Here is a 23,974-nt window from a genome sequence, read left to right on the forward strand (position 1 = left end):
AGCACCCTCCCCTCCGAACTCTCCAACCATCATCTCTCCCTCCCCTCTTCATCCTCCTCTACCTTCTCTCATTGCTACCCCCCCCATTCCCCCACGCCACGTCCACTCCTCCCCTCGGCCCGTGCTCTCTATAGGCGCGAGAGTGAACGACAGAGCGAGAGACTCTGAGCAGCATCGGCAGCGGCCGCACGGGGTGGAGCGGTGAGGGCGACTTTGAGAGCGCGGCGAGCCATCGATGGGCACCCTGCGAGACCTGCGAGATCAAGTTGCTGTCAGAGACGGCGACTTTGACTCGGGGACTTTGGCCGCGATCAGAGACGGGACCTCAACTCGGTGCGGTAGACGGAGACTTGTTGACAGAGTGATGAACACGAGGGTGAAGTTGGGAGATTTGTTAAGGACGTGGAGACTTGGCTCAGATCAGAGACGACGCTGAGTTCACGAATGGAAGCCGGCGCAGACAGCGAGGGCAGTAAGAAGGAGGGGAGTCGTGAGAAGAGACGTGGGTGGGGATCAGAGACGGAGGGAGCTGACTTCGTGATCAAAGGCAGGCGAGTTGTTGGCCGAGAAACAGATGGGCAAAGAAGAAAAACAAGTTAAATCAGCAACGTGGCCATGATCTCAGAGACGTGGAGACTTGTTTGAGCTCAGACACGGCGCTGGAGTTGACGAGGGTGACCAGAAACAAAGAGAGGGGCAGAGTGACGACTCTAGAGACGTGGATTGATGGGATCAGAGACGACGGTTCGTGACTTAGGTCAGAGACGGGACTTGAACTTTGATCAGAGGCAGTACTGGGAGGTTGGGGGGGGTCATATCAGTGGGTACCGGGACCAGGAAAGCAGAGCTACTGCCAGGAACTCGGACTCAAGAGACGCAACTGGACCCAGGCACGGGAGACCCCCCCCCCCATCAGACACGTGGCGTGAGAATCGGATCAGAGACGGGGGGGGGGCGACTCATCTTGCCGGGGTCGAGGGGAGGGGCTCCGCCACCGCGCCCCCCTTCCTCCCCGCGTGAGTACTCGTCACGTGGTCATGCGCACGTTGGAGGGGGCGGGTGGGGGGTGACCATAGCAACGACGGAGGAGATGGGGGGCAGGTGGTGATGATGGTGATGGTGATGATGGTGATGGTGATGATGGGAGATGGTGATGATGGTGATGATGGGAGATGGTGGTGATGGTGATGATTGAGATGGTGATGATGATGGTGATGATGGTGATGATGATGGGAGATGGTGATGAGGGAGATGACGATGATGGTGATGATGGTAATGTTGGGAGATGGAGATGATGATGATGGGAGATGGTGATGAGAGAGGGGCGGTGATGGGAGATGGGGCGGGGGGGTGATGACGATCGCAGACGAGGGGGGAGGGGATAGAGGCGATGACGGCGCTGATGTTACTTTTGATGATGACGATGGTACTGCTGATGAGGCTGATGCTTGCTGATGATGGTGTTGCTGATGCTGATGCTGATGATCATAATGGCATTGATGACGGCGCTGCTGTTACTTTTGATGATGGCGATGGTACTGTTGATGAGGCTGATGCTTGCTGATGATGGTGTTGCTGATGCTGATGATCATAATGGCATTGATGACGGCGCTGCTGTTACTTTTGATGATGGCGATGGTACTGTTGATGAGGCTGATGATTGCTGATGAGGCTGATGCTTGCTGATGATGGTGTTGCTGATGCTGATGATGATAATCATAATGACATTGATGGCGGTGCTGATATAACCGCTGATGATGATGACGCTGCTGTTGTTGTCGTTGCTGATTGTGGTGGTAATGTTACTGCTGCTGCTGCTGCTGCCGCTGATGACGATGAAGGTTACGATAGAGGTCACATCGCGTTCAAGGGGCCGAGTCGCACGCGGCAGATGTCGCGACCGCGTCGCGCTCATGTAAACGCGACGCGCCGTTCGCGACTCGAGTCGTCTGTTCCGTTTCAGTCGTTTCATCAGCCGCGGAGTTTAATTCGCAATCCGTCGATTTGTTATATTTTATCACTGCACACACGCGGGTAATATTGCATATAGGCACACACACGTACACAAAGACAAAAGCACACACGTGTTTAATTGTACATACATGCTTATATAATACACAAACATACACAGATTACCTGTATAGCCTTTAACAGACTGTTGTGGCAAATGCTCTTAGCCAACCACGTGGTATAATTATGAACGGCACGGCACACGAGGGGAGTAGGCGGACAGCACCACGCCCGGCCGCCTTTGTCTTCCCATCGCTGATGTGCCACACACCGCGGCCAGGTGCTAATTTTGTTTTATGGCTGCGTCGACCTAGGGGGAGGACCGTGAACGGTGCAGATATTCGTCACCGATGTTGGCCCGTGAGCGGGCATCGAACTCGGATCTCGCTCGGGTTCATATTCACATTGCGAGCAGAGGTCGCTAACCACTGTGCCACCGCTCCTCACTACGTATGCCATGTAGTGTTTAACACGGAGGCTTTCGCGACCAGTATTATTCATAATAAAGGTTTATCATTTGGGTTAGATCGCGTTATAGTGTATACGCACATATATATAACTACACGTGCCTAAATATATACGACAATGCCTACACGTGTTTTGTTATAACACACGTGTGTGTAATATTACAATGTGTGTACGTATGCATAGATAGAAAAAAAGCAAATACCGCCCATACAACCTGCACAGACTGTTGGGGCAAGTGCTGTTAGCGAGCACCTATGATGGCCGGCACGGCACACGAGGGAGTGGGTGGTCAGCACCACGCCCGGCCGCCTTTGTCTCCCCAGTGGCGATGTTTATACACGACACCAGGTACTCATTTGAGGCTGAGTCGACCGATGGGAGGCCCAGGACCGGTTCAAGTAATCGTCACCGGTGTTGGCCGTGAGTTGGAATCGAACTCGGGTGGCCGGGTTCATAGCGCAGTGCACTAACCGCTGCGCCACCGCTCTCTACATACATATACACATGTGTGTGTAGGTTTGCATACATACACACACATGTACCGTACATGCATGTATACACACATTTGTAAATGCACATACATACCTACACACAACTATATAAAAACACATTTTTCTATACACATTTCTAAATACGCATATATATACAGTACATACACACCGCTAAATACACACAGACTTATGCACATATCACAATTGTTAAAATCTTTTTTTTTTACAATATCGGTAACCGCAATCACACAAATACCGGTTACCGGATTTCCGCACAATACCACGTCGGAATGTCTCGTAACAATGAATTAATTAGCGAACAATTCGTTGCCATCGCTTTTACGTTTTTTTTTTAACTGAGACACGAAGGGAAGCTGCCGGCGCGCTCGCACTTTCCGTTTCGATCTCCAGGCGCGGCAGCTGAAATAACGGCGCAAGAGCCTTGAGTCTCCCCCCACCTCCGTGTTCCCTGAGGCAGCCCGCGGCACAGTTAGTCGATGAGTCGATGGAGATGTCTCGCGCGGTGGGGTAAAGCGTGGGCAGGTCCACGTCTTCCAAGACGTCACGCAACCTCTTGAAGAACTCCGGCCATCCTCGCACCAGTGGCTTTTGGCTCGCCCCATCGCATTTGCGGCCGTCTGGAACGCTCTTCCTTCCGATATGAGGAAGCCACTGGGAGCTATGCACTTTTAAGTATCTTTGTATTTTATATATATACAGGGTATACAGAGTACTCGCAGACTCGCACATATATGTCGTAAGCATGTGCGTACAGCATGTGTTGTGTGAAGCGCACTACGCTACGAAGCCGGGCGGGCACCCCAGTTCGATTCCCGCTCAAGGCCAACACCAGTGACGCATATCTGAACCGGTCCAGGGCCTCCCCTATATCGACTCAGCCTTAAATGAGTACCTGGTGCGGTGTGTAAACATCGCCACTGGGGAGACAAAGGCGGCCGGGCGTGGTGCTGGCCACCCACCCCCTCGTTCGTGTTCCGTTCCGGCCTTCATAGCTTCCCGCTCACGGCCAACATCAGTGACGGTCCTGGGCCTCCCCTATATTGACTCAGCCTCAAATGAGTACTCGATGCGGCGTGTAAACATCAACGCTGGGGAGACAAAGGCGGACAGGCGTGTGCGGGAATCGAACTCCCCCACTCGACACAAACACGCACGCGCGTTATACAACTCTGGTATGCGCACACGCGCACACACACACGCGCACACGCGCACATCCACGTGTCACACGCGCGCACCCACGCGTCACACCAACGCGTCACACGCGCGCGCACCCTTTGGCGCAGTGGTAACCGCACTGCGCCATGAACCCGGCGACCTGAATTCGATCCCGGGCCACGGCGAACACCAGCGGCGCGTGGCGTGTTAGAACCCGGTGTTAGATCCACAACTCCCGCGCCCGCCGTTTCACCGACACACACTGATCAGCGTGGTGAAGTATGGTCATATTTTATCATGCGTGCACATATACCCACGATGCACACACACACACACGTGTGTGTGTTTATACTATATATATACACACACACAGGTACACGACTCTTGTGCATACAAACACACTGATGCAGAGGGGTGGAACGGTGGCTGCGGTGATTATCGCATTGCGCTAATAAACCCGCCTATGAACACTGCTTATGAACACTGCTTATGAACACTGCTTATGAACACTGCTTATGAACACTGCTTATGAACACTGCTTATGAACACTGCTTATGAACACTGCTTATGAACACTGCGCCTATGAACACTGCGCCTATGAACACTGCTTATGAACACTGCTTATGAACACTGCCTATGAACACTGCGCCTATGAACACTGCTTATGAACACTGCCTATGAACACTGCCTATGAACACTGCGCCTATGAACTCTGCTTATGAACACTGCGCCTATGAACACTGCGCCTATGAACACTGCGCCTATGAACACTGCGCCTATGAACACTGCGCCTATGAACACTGCGCCTATGAACACTGCGCCTATGAACACTGCGCCTATGAACGGCTAACATCGGTGCGTGAGCGATATCAGTTCAGTCAGTAAGGCCCATTGAGCTGAGACGGGATTTATAAAACAATATCCGAACAGGGCCTATAGTTATCAACTCCCCATCACCAACACGCACTGGCCATTGCGGTGAAGTATGGTCAAACGAGCCCCGTCCCCGCACATCGATGATCCACGCAAAGTGTGGAGGCCCTTCATCCAGCAGTGGATTTACAACGGCGGTTGTACAGTATTATACCATTATTGTTTTTTGGGATGATCTGAATATGCACGTTTAACCCTGAATATGTGAATTGGCTGCAGCGTAATGTACGTCTATGTATGTTGAACTTCTTTCGCACCGTACGCAGCCAAACGTGCTAATCTGTCAATGAATAACCACGCTTAGTGTGTAAACACACGCACAATACGGCGTGTGCATTGCTCTTTCTTTCTATGGCGTTTGCAAACTAAATCAGCAGTCCACCTACAATTGTATACGTTTAATGTTGTAAGGAATGGAAGCAATTCCACGGTGGCATCCGAGGTGGTAGTTAGGCCTCGGCAAGGTAAGGTAATTTACCCTTTTTACCGGGTGAAAGGGTAAAGGTAAAGGTGTCGACATGCCAAGGGGTAAGGGTAAAGGTAGGGTAAAAGGTAGGCTCGTTGTTTTTTACCTTTTACCTTACCTGCTAAAGGGTAAAAAATAAGGGTAGAGTGATTGTATTGTGGTAAGGTAAAAGGTAGGGTAAAGGTAGGCTCGTTGTTTTTACACGTTTACCTTACCTTGCCGAGGCCTAGTGGTAGCTGAGTGCAGTATTCCGCTTGTCCCGCCAGAACACAGCGTGTGGTATCGGGGTAGCTGAGTGACGTAGTCTGCTTGTTCCACCAGAGTACGCGTGGTGTATCGGGGTAGCTGAGTGGGGTATTTTGCTTGTTCCACCAGCATACGCGTGGTTGTATGGGGGTAGCTGAGTGACGTAGTCTGCTTGTTCCACCAGCGTACGCGTGGTTGTATCGGGGTAGCTGAGTGACGTAGTCTGTTAATTCCACCAGAGTACGCGTGGTGTATCGGGGTAGCTGAGTGGGGTATTTTGCTTGTTCCACCAGCATACGCGTGGTTGTATGGGGGTAGCTGAGTGACGTAGTCTGCTTGTTCCACCAGCGTACGCGTGGTTGTATCGGGGTAGCTGATTGACGTAGTCTGCTTGTTCCACCAGCATACGCGTGGTTGTATCGGGGTAGCTGAGTGACGTAGTCTGCTTGTTCCATCAGGGTACGCGTGGTTGTATGGGGGTAGCTGAGTGACGTAGTCTGCTTGTTCCACCAGCGTACGTGTGGTTGTATCGGGGTAGCTGATTGACGTAGTCTGCTTGTTCCACCAGCATACGCGTGGTTGTATCGGGGTAGCTGAGTGACGTAGTCTGCTTGTTCCATCAGGGTACGCGTGGTTGTATCGGGGTAGCTGAGTGACGTAGTCTGCTTGTTCCATCAGAGTACGCGTGGTTGTATCGGGGTAGCTGAGTGACGTAGTCTGCTTGTTCTATCACAGTACGCGTGGTTGTATCGGGGTAGCTGAGTGACGTAGTCTGCTTGTTCTATCACAGTACGCGTGGTTGTATCGGGGTAGCTGAGTGGGGTATTTTGCTTGTTCCACCAGAGTGCGCGTGGTTGTATCGGGGTAGCTGAGTGACGTAGTCTGCTTGTTCTATCAGACTACGCGTGGTGGTATCGGGGCAGTTATCAGTGACACGCGAATGAAGGCTTCCCTCCCCGGCACCGGTAGCTTTATGAGCAGACATAACCCCCGATTCTGCAGCAGGTTCGCCTGTCGTGGGTCTCATCAGCGGGGTGCGGCCACCGGTTTCCCATTTCGTGGGTGTCATCAGCGGGGTGCGACCACCGGTTTCGAGTTTCGTGGGTCTCATCAGCGGGGCACGACCACCGGTTTACCATTTCGTGGGTGTCATCAGCAGGGTTCGACCGCCGGTTCGCCTTTTGTGGGTCTGATCAGCAGAGTGCGACCGCCGGTTTCCCATTTCGTGGGTCTCATCAGCAGGGTTCGACCACCGGTTCGCCTTTTGTGGGTCTGATCAGCAGGGTGCGACCGCCGGTTTCCAATTTCGTGGGTGTCATCAGCAGGGCGCGACCACCAGTTTCGCCTTTCGTGGGTCTGATCATCTGAGTGCGACCACCCGTTCCGGCTGTCGTGGGTCTCATCAGCGTGGTCGGGCCACTTATAACACATTCTGGGTGGTTGGTGGGTGATGGATGCGTGCTCGTGGCGGCTGTCGCTGTTGCCATTATCGTCAATCAGGGCAATTAGCAGACGCCGCCGCCGCCGACCGCTGCTCGCATCCATTTGGCAGGGAATTTAAAAAGGCAATCAGAACAGACAACCCCCCCCTACCACCCCCCACCTCGACCCCCCCCCACCACCACCACCACCCCCGAAGGGTCTGAGACCCCCACACACTCAACCACCCCCCTCTCTTCCCCTTCATGCAGACAAGAAGTGGGGTGGGGAAGAAAGAAGATGGAGAGGGGATGGCGTGGTGGTGGTGGTGGTGACGATGATGGTGGGAGCGGTGATGGTAGTGGTGCTGGGAGCGGTGATGGTGGTGATGGGAGTGGTAGTGGTGATGATGGTGGTGGGTAAGGGAGTAGTGGTGATGGTGATGATGGTGATGGTGGTGATGGTGATGGTGGTGATGGTGATGGTGGTGATGGTGATGGTGGTGATGGTGGTGATGGTGATGGTGGTGATGGTGGTGATGGTGGTGATGGTGATGGTGGTGATGGTGATGGTGGTGATGGTGATGGTGATGATGGTGATGGTGGTGATGATGGTGGTGGTGGTGATGATGGTGATGGTGGTGATGGTGATGGTGATGATGGTGATGGTGGTGATGATGATGGTGATGGTGGTGATGATGGTGATGGTGGTGATGGTGGTGATTGTTATGCCGTGGCGGTTCCAAGAGGGAGGGGGGAGCCATGGGGACATGCCCCCCCCCCCCCAAACCTTCGCCCCTTCACACCCCGAGAATTGATATTTTATTGATATTTTATTGATATTTACCCGAGAAAGTACATTGAATGGTTTATTATGTTTAATGCGTAGAGTCTTATTTAAAATCTTGAAATGGAATGCCCCTCCCGTGGGTACATTGTAGATCCGTTCATGTTGTCGTGAGGTGGCGGTGTTCGTGATGGTGGTGGTAGTGATGGCGGTGATGGTGGTGGTAGTGATTGATGGTGGTAGTGATGGTGGTGGTAGTGATGGTGGTGGTAGTGATGGTGGTGGTGGTGATGTGGGTGGTGGTGATGGTGGTGGTAGTGATGGTGGTGATGGTGGTAGTGATTGATGGTGGTAGTGATGGTGGTGGTAGTGATGGTGGTGGTAGTGATGGTGGTGGTAGTGATGGTGGTGGTGGTGATGGCGGTGATGGTGGTGGTAGTGATTGATGGTGGTGGTAGTGATGGTGGTGGTAGTGATGGTGGTGGTAGTGATTGATGGTGGTAGTGATGGTGGTGGTAGTAATGGTGATGGTATTTGTGGCGGTGTTAGTGATGGTGGTGGTGTTAATGATGGTGGTGGTGTTAATGATGGTGGTGGTGTTAGTGATGGTGGTGTTAGTGATGGTGGTGATGGTAGTGATGGTGGTGGTGATGGTGGTAGTGATGATGGTGTTAGTGATGGTGGTGGTGATGTAGTGATGGTGATGGTGGTGATGGTGGTGGTGATGGTGGTAGTGATGATGGTGTTAGTGATGGTGGTGGTGATGTAGTGATGGTAGTCATGGTGATGTAGTGATGGCGGTGATAACCACTTCGCCACTGTTCTCCAGTAGCGCATTCGAACTCGAGCCACCCGAGTTCGATTCCCGCTCACCACCAGTACATCAGTGGTAAACATTCGAAGCGGTCCTAGGTCTCCCCGAGGTATCAAACACGAGTTTTTGGGGAGACAAAGGCGGCCGGGCGTGGCGCTGGCCACGCACCCCCTCGCGTGCCGTGCCGTCCTTCACAGGTGCTGCTCGCTCGCAGCACTTGCCCCTTCAGTCTGTTGAGGCTACACGGGGGATCTTTGCACGTGATAGTGGTGATTGTGATGGTTGTTATAATGGATGTGGGGAGCGGTAGTGTAGCGGTGAGCGCGCTGCGCTATGAACCCGGCGACCCGAGTTGGATTCCCGCTCACGGCCAACACCAGCGACGATTATCTGAACCGTCCCTGGGTGTGCCGTAGGTAGACTCAGCCTGAAATGAGTGCGTTGTGGTGTTGGCCAGCCACCTACCCCCTCATGTGCCGTGCTGCCCTTTATAGGTGCTCCTCCGCTAACAGCACTTGCCCCAACAGTCTGTTAAGCCTATACGGGGCATCTTTGTCTATCATAGATGTGACGGTATGGATTGTGGGCGGTGTTGGTGGTGGTGGTGATTTCAAGCGTAATGTTTCTGATGCTCGGTGTTGGTGGTGGTGGTGGTGATCAATGTAATACGATGGAGAATGAGGCTGTTGACGATCATGGTTATATTGTTGTTAGGCATTCTAGTGGTTTGAACGGGAGTGATGATGATTGCCTTCATACGTGTGCTTATTTCTGTGGTGTGATGCGCATATAATTAATTCATTTATATATATTTTTAGATTAATTGTGAACTACTGCAAATAAATTAATGAAGATGCCCAGTTTGGGCTGGGCATTGCCCCCCCCCCCATTCCCCCGATGTACCCAACTAATAACCTACTTGCTGTACTGGCTCCTACAGACAAGAACCAGGTGTTCGGTGCGTTGACGCGAATCTAACACATTCCTGCGGAGGGAGCTGGTAGGAACGTTGGGTTGCTCGGTCAATGGCCAGGGTCAACGGCGGCGTGGTGTGTTCCGCAAATATGACCGACTGTGAGGGCGAGCACAATCCGGCGTGAGTAGGTTAAACGTTGAGTTTTATAAGGGCACCACGGGGTGACCAGCCCCACCCCTCCCACCCCCCCACCCAGCCCCTCCCCACCCTCCCCTCTCCACCCAGCCCCACCCCTCCCATTTTTGGATGCACGACGGACGGACACAATAATCCCCTGTGGGCTGGTGTAACCAGGAAGTTCCTACCAGTATAATGGCGCCATCTTTGCGTGACCCACCAACCCAGCAGCTGCGGTACGAGCGCGCGTAGCAACATCATCGGCATCATCATCATCATCGTCGTCGTGAGCGACGGCGACAAACAGCTGCGACATTAAATAGATTAACATCTCTCCTGTTTCAAAACGAATAGGCGACACTCTTGCACACGTCGCGACATTAACAAAGAGATGTCAATCTCTCCTTCTTCCTGGTGGCAACAATCAGCCACCGCGTGTGTGTGCGTGAGTGTGGGTGAGTGTGTGGAGCGGGGGTCTTCATAGGTGCTCGCTAACAGCACTTGCCCCTACAGCATGTTAAGGCTATACGGGTGAACTTTGTCTTTGTGTGGAGCGGTGGCGCAGCGGTTAGGGAACCCGGCGAGCCGAGCTGGGATTTCCCGCTCACGGCCAACACCGGTGACGAACATCTGAACCGGTCCTGAGGCTCCCCTAGGTCGACTCAGCCTCAAATGAGTATCTGGCGCGGTGCGTAAACGACGTTACAAGGGGGTACCAAAGGGAGCCTGGAGCAGAGGTCGCAAACGGGTTTTGATTCATCTTCTTGGTTCTTTCGGTAAAGTCACGTAGAAGGGAAGTAATACAATAATACAAATAAAACATAATAAAATAATTCTCACGACGTTTCGGCCACAACGCAAGCAGCCGTCCTCAGGTGAAGACAGGGTTTTGATTCCTTACCCGTACCCGGCCGCGCCAGGGTCGCAAATGGGTACCCGTACCCGGCCGGGTACGGGTACCCGTTCCTTACCCGTACCCGTTCCCTACCCATACCCTACCCGAAATGAGTGACAAACGGTGACTCACCAGTGACTCACGGCCTACCCGTACCCGGCCGCACCAGGGTCGCAAACGGCTACCAGTACCTGGCCGGGTACGGGTAGCCGGGTATCGGGTAGGGTACGGGTATCGGGTACCCGGTTGCGACCTCTGGCCTGGAGTGATCCTGTCCACCCAGCCCATCGCGTGCCACAGTGCCGGCCTTCATAGGTGCTGCTACTCGCTAACCGCACTTGCCCCATCAGCCATCAAGGACGATATAGCATGGGGGAGATCTGTGTCTTTGGTGTGGACATGTCAGTACGTGTATCTGTCTCTTTGCGTGACTAAGTGTGTGCATTGTACAAGCATGTGTGCCTGTGGGTGTATGTGTAGGAAGGTTGCGTTTGGGTGGGAGGGGGGAGGGAGGAGGGGGGGGCGATCCCCACCACACTCAGACCCCCTAAGCCCCCCCCCTCCGCCACGTCCGCTTTTCATTCAAGACATCAATTTCACCAAATCAGGCGGACACGTGTCCCATTGTCTGCCTCGGGGTGCGTGGTGGTGGTGGTGAGGACGTGGTTTCTTTAGTGCACGCAGCGTGCTTGTGTGTGTGGTGCAGGGGGTGGTGCAGGGTGGTTGTGTGTGTGGTGCAGCGTGTCTGTGTGTGTGGTGCAGGGTGTGTGTATGTGTGGTGTTGGGTGTTTGTGTGTGTGGTGCAGGGTGTCTGTGTGTGTGGTGCAGGGTGTGGTGCAGGGTGGTTGTGTGTGGTGCAGGGTGTTTGTGTGTGTGGGCAGGGTAGTTGTGTGTGTGGTGCAGGATGTGGTGCAGGGTGTCTGTGTGTGTGGTGCAGGGTGTTTGTGTGTGTGGTGCAGAGTGTTTGTGTGGTGCAGGGTGTGTGTGTGTGTGGTGCAGGGTGTTTGTGTGGTGCAGGGTGTGTGTGTGTGTGGTGCAGGGTGTTTGTGTGGTGCACGGTGGTTGTATGTGTGGTGCAGGGTGTTTGTGTATGTGGTGCAGTGTGTCTGTATGTGTGGTGCAGAGTGTTTGTGTGGTGCAGGGTGTATCTGTGTGTGGTGCAGGGTGTGTGTGTGGTGCAGGGTGTTTGTGTGTGTGGTGCAGGGTGTGTGTGTGGTGCAGGGTGTTTGTGTGTGTGGTGCAGGGTGTGTGTGTGGTGTTGGGTGTATGTGTGGTGGAGGGTGTTTGTGTGGTGCAGGGTGTGTGTGTGGTGCAGGGTGTTTGTATGTGTGGTGCAGGGTGTGTTTGTGTGGTGCAGGGTGTGTGTGTGGTGCAGGGTGTTTGTATGTGTGGTGCAGGGTGTGTTTGTGTGGTGCAGGGTGTGTGTGTGGTGCAGGGTGTTTGTGTGTGTGGTGTTGGGTGTATGTGTGGTGGAGGGTGTTTGTGTAGTGCAGGGTGTGTGTGTGGTGCAGGGTGTGTGTGTGATGCAGGGTGTTTGTGTGTGTGGTGTTGGGTGTATGTGTGGTGGAGGGTGTTTGTGTGGTGCAGGGTGTGTGTGTGGTGCAGGGTGTTTGTGTGTGTGGTCCTGGGGTGTGGTATGGTGGCTGTGTTGATGCTGCATGGTGTGTGTAGCGATGGTTCCTGGCGCGGCGTGTAAATATCAGCACTCGGGATAAAAAGGCGGCTATGCTGCTACCCCTTGCTGTGCTGCTCATTAACAACAGTCTGTTAAGGCTATACGGGGAAGCTTTGTCTTTGGTGTGTGTAGTGCAGGGTGTTGTGCAGGATGTGGTGTGTGTGGTTCAGGGTGCGATTGTGGACATGCAACCCAAACTATGGACCGCACAGTAAACCCATAGAGACACAGAGACACGTAGTGGCCCACAGAGACACAAAGAGACTCATAGAGACAAAGCCCTACTGAGACCCATGGAGATACATTAGAGACACGAGTCACAGTCGTGTGATTGTGGCCATGCAACACAAACTACTGACCGCACAGTAACCACCCATGCGGTCTGAGATCATCTTCTTGGTTCTATCGGTAAAGTCACGTAGAAGGGAAGTAATAAAATAATAAAAATAAAACATAATAAAATAATTCTCACGACGTTTCGGCCACAACACAAGCAGCCGTCCTCAGGTGAAGAATTGGGCTGTCGGAAAGACAGCGTCTGAATGACAGACCTGTTCTTCACTTGAGGACGGCTGCTTTCGTTGTGGCCGAAATGTCGTTGAGAATTATTGTATTATGTTTTATTTTATTATTTTATTACTTCCCTTCTACGTGACTTTACCGAAAGAACCAAGAAGATGAATCCCTGCAGTCACGAAAGCTTTAAATCGAAATTTAATTACGTTTTATTTTTATTATTTTATTATCTTTTATTTTTATTATTTTGTTTTATTTTTATTATTTTATTATCTTTTATTTTTATTATTTTATTACTTCCCTTCTACGTGACTTTACCGAAAGAACCAAGAAGATGAATCCCTGCAGTCACGAAAGCTTTAAATCGAAATTTAATAACGTTTTATTTTTATTATTTTATTACTTTTATTTTTATTATTTTATTATGTCCCTTCTACGTGACTTTACCGAAAGAACCAAGAAGATGAATCCCTGCAGTCACGAAAGCTTTCAATCGAAATTTGATCTGCGATCCTTCAACGGAGGAGAAGTAACAGCGGCGACACCACTCTCTCTCTGCGTGAAACCCTCTCGTCGTGACCAGCAGCAAACCTCCACCATTTGAATCGAGCTCCTGAACCACATCGCTGCCGCGCGCAAAAATTTTAAAAAAACTAGAAACTGTAGTGGTATATGTCTGTGTAGTTTTGTATGGGGTATTAATTCTAGATTTGAAGCTTTCGTGACTGCAAGGATTCATATTCTTAGGTTTTTCGGTAAAGTCACGTAGGTGAAAAATTAAAATTAATAAAAGTAAAATAAATATAAAATAAAAATCACGACTTTTCGGAGGCAACACAAGCTTCCGTCTTCAGGTGGAACCGTCACAGCACGATAGCTGTATCTCTACGTATGGTTGTGTGTCTCTATGTGAATGTATCTCTATGTGTGTCTATCTCTATGGATTTGCGTGTATGGCTATGTGAATGCATCTCTATGTGTATGTATCTCTACGTATGTCTGTGTGTCTCTGTGTGAATGCATCTCTATGTGTATGTATCTCTACGTATGGTTGTGTGTCTCTATGTGAATGCATCTCTATGTGTATCTATCTCTATGGATTTGCGTGTATCTCTATGTGAATGTGTCTCTCTGCGTTTCTGTGTGTATCTCTATTTGAATGTATCTCTATGTGCATGCATCTCTTACGTGTCTCTGAGTGTGTATCTGTGTGTGAGAGGCAGCTGCCTACCAGTAGCGCGCACACACAACAACAACCGCCATTCGCCACTAAGTGGCGGTGACGTCACCACGACGCTTGTGCCAGGCCATGTGCACGTTGAGGCCACGTGAAGTGTCGAACGCCCGCTGGCAGGAGGTCACGGGGCAGATCCAGGTGCCACGGGTCGACTGACTGAGATGATCTTCTTGGTTCTTTCGGTAAAGTCACGTAGAAGGGAAGTAATAAAATAATAAAAATAAAACCTAATAAAATATGTATTTTTATTATTTTATCACTTCCCTTCTACGTGACTTTACCGAAAGAACCAAGAAGATGAATCCCTGCAGTCACGAAAGCTTTAAATCGAAATTTGACTGAGATGACATACATGACACACACACACAATGTTGTCCCATGCCCGACCGCATAGGCGCATGTACATTGAATGAAAACCGCATGAAGCGAATTTTCTGTAAGAATAGGCTAGCCGCATGTATTTTGTACACGAACTCGGACAACGCGAAGTCGCATCGAGCTAAGGGCGAGGAGGAATCGCATTGCAGAGCGCGGTCGGAGTTTGGATTTGCGGTTTATCGTCTAGCACAGTGTGCCTGGCGTCACGGTGATGTAAGTTTTAGTAGGGAGTTAGAATGATGGCTTTAAATCTAAGTTGTCTTGTGGTTCATATTCTTAGGGTTTTTTCGGTAAAGTCACGTAGGTAAAAAATTAAAATTAAAATTCATAAAAGTTAAATAAAAATTAAATAAATATCACGACGTTTCGGAGGCAACACAAGCTTCCGTTTTCAGGTGGAACCGTCACAGCACGATAGCTGTATCAAGTACTCGATACAGCGTGACTTTACCGAAAAAACCTAAGAATATGAATCCTTGCAGTCACGAAAGCTTCAAATCTAGAATTGTCTTGTGGTTGTTGTTGTTTGACTTGCATCCCACTGGGATTTTTGCACACAGCGTTTGTGTAAGGTGCTTTTTTTCTGGAAGACTTTGCAGTTTTTTCCTGAATTTTTCTGTTTGCGCAAAGTCACTTTGAGATGTTTTCCTGTTCAAGTTTTAGTTTTTTGTTTGTTGCGGTTGCACCCGATTCAAGAGCCGAATGGCTCACAGGGCTACACCTAATAAATTAAACTGAAGTCTGGAATTCTATCTCGCCGCGGTGGCTAGGAGATGTTAACTACCTCGCCTGGTATGCAGGAGATCGTGGGTTCGACCCCGACCCCGACGCCTGTATATTTGGAGTTTGCGTGTCTCTCTCCCCGTGGTGCTGAGGATTTTTTTTTTCTCCGGGTCCTCCGGGTTTTCCCTCCATGTTTAGAATCAAAATGCGTTAAATAATTGGTGTTTTTTTAACGTTTTATTCAGTCTGTCATTCAGGAATGCTTTGATGTTGTCTGCCGGCCGAGTCGCCCTCGAAGAAGAAGCTTCCTAGCTCACTGGGCTTTACTCGGTGGAAAATGAACCTCTCGAGAGCATTTGGTTGCTATACGTTTCAACACGACGAGAAGCCACTTTTTCTTCTTGGTTCTTTCGATAAAGTCACGTAAAATGGAAATAATAAAATAATAAAAATAAAACAAAAATAAAATAATTCTCAAGACTCGGTCTTCTCGACAGACCTGTTCTCCACCTGAGGGACGGCTGCTTGCGTTGTGGCCGAAACGTCGTGAGAATTATTTTATAATGTTTTACTTTTTATTATTGTATTATTTCCATTCTACGTGACTTTACCGAAAGAACCAAGAAGATGAATCCCTGCAGTCACGAAAGCTTTAAATCGAAAGAGAATCCACTTTGTTGAGCTATCATTTGTGACCAGGTCGCTTCTGAAACACGGCTGCATGTAGCGCAGTGGGCCTTACCGAGAAGATGAGGACCCCCAACGCGGAGATGGAGCGACGGAATCAGCCCGGGTGCCCAGGAAGGAGCCGGGCGGATCGCGGAATCCGTGAGGGGGGGGAGGGATGCCTTCATCCAGCAGTGGATTGCCCATGGCTGACGATGTTGTGCGATATTGTATATAGAATTGTACTATATTGTGTAGTATCATGCGGTCGTATTTGTTAGTCGTGTACCAAGATATAGAATTACATAATGTAACATAATATAACATAGCATTGCGTAGCGTGCTATTGTATAGTGTAGTCGCATAGCGTGTGTAGAAAGTGTCATACGGTATTATATTGCAATATTGTGGTGTAATGTAATATACTATAGACCGTGGATTATTGTACAGGGTTACATAGTACGCAATACAATAGCAATGCAGCGTGGTAAATGTAATGCTATGGAGCGTGGGGGTGCGATCTACCCCCTCCCCCGCTTGCCCCCCCCCCCCTTTACCCCAAGGCGTCAATTATCATAAGAGCGGTCCCTAACCCCCCCCACTCCTCCTCCCCCCCCCTCCTATTTCTACCGCCGCGGGGCCAGAACCTCCCTGGCAATTACCATCATCATCACCATCATCACCACCACCACCAACCACAGCCACCACCATCACTAAATCGCTGTTCATAGTCCCGGGAGAGCGTTTGAAACGATATTGCCAACACAAGCACACGCGCAATATACAGACACTCACAACACACACTCACAATGACAAATATCCCCCCTAACAACCTTTAAACAGGCAAGTGCTGTTCGCGAGCGCCTATTAACTAACAATTATCAAGGCCGGCACGGCACGCGAAGAGGGAGGATGACCTACACCACGCCCGGCTGCCTTTGTCTCCCCATTGCTGATGTTTTACCCACTGCGTCTGAGTAGACCTAGGGGAGGCCCAGTACCGGTTGAAATAATCGGCACAGTTATTGGTCGTGAGCGGGAATCGAACTCGGGTCGCTGGGTTTGGAGCGCAGTGCACTAACCATCATTGCCACTTACGCCGCAAAAAAAAGACAAAGATCCCCCGTGTAGCCTTAACAAACTGTTGGGGCAAGTGCTGTTAGCGAGAAGCATCCGTGAAGGCCGGCACGGTACGCCGGCCACCCGAGTTCGATTCCCGCTCAGTGGCTATTATCTGAGCAGGTTATGGGGATTCCCTAGGTCGACTCAGACCCAAATGAGTATAGTAAACATTGCCACTGGGGAGACAAAGGCGGTCGAGCGTGGTGCTGGCCAACCCACTCCCTCGTGCAGCGTTCTGGCCTAAATAGGTGCTTCTCGCTAACAGCACTTGCCCCAACAGTCTGTTAAGGCTATACGGGCGATCTTTGTCTTTGCCGCAACAATACACACGCACACCACCCCTGTACCATTTTCTATGCCTTAATAGGTGCTCGCGAACACGGCACGTTTCCTATTCCGAGTACAACCCCCACCCACCCACCCACCCCCTCCCCCCTCCAATCCCCTCCCCCCTCCATCGCCTCTCCCGTCAAAGTCGATTCCCCTTCAACTCGTTCGAGAGTCGCCTGGGGGCTTGTGGGACGGGAGCTCGCAGACTCCGTCGCGCCTCTTACAGACGGGGCGGGGTGGAGGGGGGGTGAGGGTGAGGGGGGTGGAGGGGGGTGAGGAGGTGGGGAGGGTGAATAAGGGAGGTGGGGGGGGTGAAGAAGGGGGTGGGGGGTGGAGGGGGGTGGGGAGGTGGGGAGGGTGAATAAGGGGGGTGGGGGGGTGGAGGGGGGTGGGGGTGAGGGGGGTGGGGGTGAGGGGGTGGGGGTGTGAATAAGGGGGGTGAATAAGGGTGGTGAATAAGGGGGGTGAATAAGGGGGGTGGGGGGGGGAGAAATTTGAAGGTGGCAGCAAGACGAAGGTGGGGGAGGGGGGGTGGAGATGGGGAGAGATGAGGAGGGAGACGGGGGCTTGGGGGAGGGGAGGTGAGGGTGGGAGGAGAAGAGGGAGACTGGGGAGGGATACGCACACCTGCGTCAGTGACGTCACACACCTTTAGATTTAAGCAAATGTCGACGAATGACGTCACGCACACAATCAAGCCCAAGTGACGTCACGCCTCTCACGCGCGCACCTGCACCATTGACACGCGTCCCGATGCCCGTGACGTCACACCACACGTACGCCTTTAAATAATGACGTCACACTCAAGTCACGCGCCGGTGCACGCGTCTCCCCACCCCACGTGCCCGTGACCTCTCGTGACCTCCAGTGACATTTACCCCCCCCGCCCCCCCACGGCCTGACCCCTCCGCCCCCCAAGATCCACGCTCCGCTCTGCGTCTCATCCCTGCGCCTCATCCTCCAATTACAGCGATTTGTGACGGCGCAGTGAGCGGCGGCGAGAGAGCGGGGAGGGGGTGGGGGGAGAGCGGAGAAGAGAAAGGGAGAGAGAGTGGAGAGGGAGAGAGTGGAGAGGGAGAGAGTGGAGGGGAAAAAAGAGAGCGAGCGATAGAGAGAGCGACGTGGAGTAGGGAGAGAGGGGGTAGAGAGAGAGGGGGGTAGAGAGAGAGGGGGGTAGAGAGATAGGGGGGGGGGGTAGAGATAGGGGGGGTAGAGAGAGGGGGGGGTAGAGAGAGGGGGGGGGGTAGAGAGAGGGGGGTAGAGAGAGAGGGGGGTAGAGAGAGAGGGGGGTAGAGAGAGGGGGGGCAGAGAGGGGGTAGAGAGAGGGGGGGGGGGGTAGAGAGAGGGGGGGGGCAGAGAGGGGGGTAGAGAGAGGGGGAAGGGGTAAGGAGAGCAGAACGTGAAATCTTTCATCTAAAAAAGGGGGAGGGGGGGGGGTACATGAAGCAAATCATTAAAAAAAACAAAAAAACGAAATGATGAACGAAGCAAAGTGCCGACTACACCGAGCATCTTCTTGTTTCCTCTGATCGTTTAAAAAAATAAAAAGAGAGACAGAGGGAGGTAAAAGCAGCAGAGAGGGGTGGGGCGGAGTAGAGAGGGGGGGGGGCAAGTAGAGAGAGGGGGGGGGTAGAACGAGCGATGAAGAGAAGGGAGAGAGGTCGAAGGAGTGGAAGAGCGAAATTAAAGGAGAACGATAGAGATGGAGGGAGGAGGGTGCAGGAAGGAGCAAGAGGCAGAGGGGAGAGATGGACGATGCAGAAGAGAGGGAAGAGAGAGAGAGAGAGGAATGGCGAGAGACTGGAGGGGAATAAAAGGGATGAAAGGAGAGTTGAGGGAAACGTCCGGCCAGCAGCCTGGGCATCTTCCGCGCTCTGGTCGGAGCCAGGGGGTGTGTGGGCTGGAGTTCCGCCATGCGGCGCGGCTGACCCACGCCGTGCCGGCCTTCAAGGAGCAGTGGGCGATGGAGGAGGCCGTGTGCTCGGTGGCAGATGACGGGGAGCTCTGCATGCTGATATGAGCTACCCGTCGGAGGCCGTCGGACTGCGAGAAGGGCTGCGTGCAGAACGAGAGTGAGCGAGTGAGAGTGACCGAGAGAGTGAGCGAGAGATCGAGCGAGAGATCGAGCGAGAGAGACAGCGAGAGAGTGACCGAGAGAGTGAGCGAGAGAGTGAGCGAGAGAGTGACTGAGAGAGCGAGCGAGAGATCGAGCGAGAGAGACAGCGAGAGAGTGACCGAGAGAGTGAGCGAGAGAGTGACCGAGAGAGAGAGCGAGAGAGTGACCGAGAGAGTGACCGAGAGAGTGAGCGAGAGAGTGAGCGAGAGAGTGACCGAGAGAGTGAGCGAGAGAGTGGGCGAGAGAGTGAGCGAGAGAGTGAGCGAGAGAGTGACCGAGAGAGTGAGCGAGAGAGTGAGCGAGAGAGTGACCGAGAGAGTGAGCGAGAGGTGGGGGTTTACATAAAGCAAAGTAAAAAACGAAATGATGAACGAAGCAAAGTGCCGACTACACGGAGCATCTTCTTGTTTCCACTGATCGTAAAAAAAAGAGAGAGGGGATAGGCAGTGCTGTGGGAGATGCGAGGCGAAGAGAGAGAGAGAGAGGGATCGGTGTGGCTCAATTTGACCTCCTCTTTGTCGGTCTCTGAACTCTTTCCCTACTCTGTCGCCATCTCTCCTTATCTCTCCAACTCCCACTCCTTTCGACCTTCCTCCACCGATCTCTTTCTCTTCCACGACTCTCCCAGTCACTCTCCAATGTCTGCTTCTCCTCCCCCCACCCCACCACCACCACCTCACTCTTAACTCTCTCTCTCATAATCAACGTTTTTGGGTGGTGGAGGGTTACGACACATTTATAAATAACGCGATCTAAACCCAAAAACGTTGATTATGAATAATATTGGTCGCGAAAGCCTACGTGTTAAACTCTCTCTCTGTCACTCTGCAATTCTCTCCATCATATTCCCACTCTCTCTCCTCCCACCCTTCACCCCCCCGCACTCTCCCCAACTCCCCCTCGCTCTCTCGCACCCCCTGGTCTCTCCACCTCGTCTCCGCACTCATTTCATGCTGGATTAGCGACGAAAACGATCCGCGCTTGTCCACAAGCGCTCGGTGCCACCTCCTTGTGAGGCGGGGAGAGGCGAGCAGTCCAGCAACAAAGACAAAGATCTCCCGGGTAGCCTTTCGACAGACCCCGTTGGGGGTGGGGCAAGTGCTGCTGTTCGCGACGACGACTGAAGGCCGCTACGTCACACGAGGAGCTTAAACCATCAAGCGAACTCCGCAGCAGCAGCAGCGGCGGCTTTTGGCTGCTCATAGAGATTCCGCATCGCGCGCTTTCAGATGCGCTTCTGTGGCCGTCTGGAACGTTCTTCTGATATTTAGGAAGCCCACTGGAGCTTCAGCACTTTTAAATCATCATCATCGAGATTGACGAAGTCATTTCTTTAGTTTGTTGTCCTTGCCCCGCACCTCCGATCGGCACGGTTGGCTACGTACGGTGCCAAAGAAGTTCAATGTAGATACACGAGGAGGTGGGGGGGGGTGGGTGGTTGTGGCTAAGTAGCTCGACGCCTGACCGGGCTGCCTTTGTCTCCCCCAGTGCCGATCTGTAACGCACCGCACCATCTCGGTCAAGCCAACAACCCTTCAGCCAGCGGTTGAACTAGCGGAAGGGGCTGGGGGTGCCTTGCCCCCCACACTCTGGTGCCCGAAGCTACGAGTCGGGGCCCCCCAGACAACCACCACGTGTTAGCAAGTGTCGAAGAACAACATTTTATTTAAAACGGAGCCCCCCCCCCCCCTACAGCGTTAAATGTTCGAGACCTTGAGCGTAGCGATGTGGTTAGGCGAAATGAGCCGCGATATATAACAGCCGAGGTGCGGCAGTGCGAGGAAAATCAAAAATTTGGGGGGGGGGGGGGGGCCCACCTTACCGATTGTCGCACCCCCTGAGCTGATAATGGAGCTACTAACGCCCTTGCCCACAGCACCTGCGTCTGCCCGGTGACCTCCTCCTCCTCCCTGCCCGCAGCCACAACCTTTCACAACTGCACGCGGTCGCCTCCCAGTAACCATTTGTAGAGAAGTTCCGACGGACGCACTCGTAGACGGAGGTAAGTTCAGGGCTTTCGCCAGGGTTTATTAAAGCTCTTCTTGGTTATTTCGGGTTAAAGTCACGTAGAATGGAAATAATAAAAAAAATAAAACATAATAAAGTAATTCTCACGACGTTTCGGCCACAACGCAAGCAGTCGTCAGGTTCTTCAGGTCTGTCGATAAGACTTATCGACAGACCTGTTCTTCACCTGAGGACGGCTGCTTGCGTTGTGGCCGAAACGTCGTGAGAATTATTTTATTATGTTTTATTTCTATTATTTTATTATTTCCATTTTACGTGACTTTACCGAAAGAATCAAGAAGATGAATCCCTGCAGTCACGAAAGCTTTAAATTGAAATGTATTAAAGCTGTTACAATAACACACAGCAGGGTACCCAACTCCCAGGGGCTAGGGGGGTCCTACTCTGAGTCCGGGTCCCTGCCGGCTAGCTCCGGTCTCTCTCTCTCTCGTGTCGGATCGTGGAGTCTGCCGACTCCACCGAGCGGAGAGAGAAGCACCTCTACGGCTACCACCGGCTTCTCCCCAGACTCACCACTCGATCCCTCTCTCTACCCCTGGTTCCCTCTTCACCCTTCGTACTCTACCCGTTCCCACAGTGACCCCGCCTACGTCACGGGGTATCCCTTAAGTACCCTAGGAGACGTGACGTCACCGCACTGAACGGCACACCTGACGTCACGTCCCCATTTTACTCCCCTACACATTGAAGACTGAGTCGATCTAGCCGAGGCCCTGACTGATACCGGTGCAGATATTTCGTCGCGGGTATTTGGAGCGAGAACCCAAATCGAGTCGCCTGGTTCGTTGCGGAGCGCGCTAACCATTGTGCCACCGCTCCCCCGCATAGATGCACAGACAAATATCCCCCGTATGGTCATGACAGATTGATGGGGCAAAGTGCTGTTAGCACCACACCCAACCGCCTTTGTCTCCCCAGTGGCGATGTTTACACACCGCATCAGGCACTCATTTAAGGCTGAGTCGACCTAGGGGAAGCCCAGGACCGGTTCAGATAATAATCGTCACTGGTGTTGGTGGCTGTGAGCGGGAATCGAACCCGGGTAGCCGGATTCGTAGCGCAGCGCGCTAACCACTACACCCCCCCCCCCCACTAACATCACCCCCCACTAACATCACCCACCCCCCACTAACATCACTCCTCCCCACTAACATCATCCCTCCCCATTAACATCACCCCCCCCCCACTAACATCACCCCCCCCACTAACATCACCCCCCACTAACATCACCCCCCCCACTAACATCACCCCCCCACTAACACCCCCCCCCTCCACTAACATCACCCCTCCCCACTAACATCACCCACCCCCCACTAACATCACCCACCCCCGCCCCTTAACATCACCCCCCCCCCTCTAACATCCCCCCCCCCCACTAACATCCCCCCCCCCCCCACTAACATCACCCACCCCCCACTAACATCACCCCCCCCCGCCCCTTAACATCACCCCCCCCACTAACATCACCCACCCCCCCACTAACACCCCCCCCCACTAACACCCCCCCCCCCCCACTAACACCCCCACCACCCTCCCCGTGCTCTTATCGCAGCCGCCGCGAGTGACGCCCGCACCCGGCACGTTGTTGCTAACGCGTCCAGACAGACAGGCTGCTGCTGCTGCTTCTTTATACAGACTGGGGGGGGGGGGGGCTTTGTTGTGCCGGCACGGGGCGCGGGGGGGGGGGGAACGGTGGAGGGGGTGAAGATGGGGGGGGCAAGGGGGGGGGTGGAGGGGGGGGTGGAGGGGGGTACCCGGAGGGGATGCGGGGTGAGGGGGGGTCAAGGGGAGATGGAGGGTGGAGGAGGAGGAGGTCCTACGGGAAGCTCGCAGGAGATCAGATCGCATCCTCTCCGGTGCCCCGCGACTCGCGCCCGCCGCGTGTCTGCAACGTGTCGCACGGACGACGACGACAACGACGACGCGTTCATACAGATGCAACGTGGATAGATACACACGCGCGTACACAATGTACGCACACGTGCCGTGTTGACGCATACACACGTGTACATGTACGCAATGCACACGCGTACAGAATGTATAGACGCATGCGCATTGCATGCACACAATGTCGACACACACACATATACAATGTGGGTGTGTGTGTACATTGTGTGGACACACCTGCGATTAGCACGGTTGGCTAGGTACGGTGCGAAAGAAGTTCAACATACATACAAACCGACACGTATACAATGTATACACATATACATTATACAATATATACACACATCCATGTAGACACATAACATGTATACACACACACACTTCTAACGCATATAGACACACATACATACACACAAAGACAAAGATCTTCCGTATAACCTTAACAGACTGTTGGGGCAAGTGCTGTTAGCGAGCACCTATGAAGGCCGGCGCGGCACAC

Source organism: Lampetra fluviatilis, chromosome 23 (assembly GCF_964198595.1).
Source record: "Lampetra fluviatilis chromosome 23, kcLamFluv1.1, whole genome shotgun sequence".
Classification (NCBI taxonomy): domain Eukaryota; kingdom Metazoa; phylum Chordata; class Hyperoartia; order Petromyzontiformes; family Petromyzontidae; genus Lampetra; species Lampetra fluviatilis.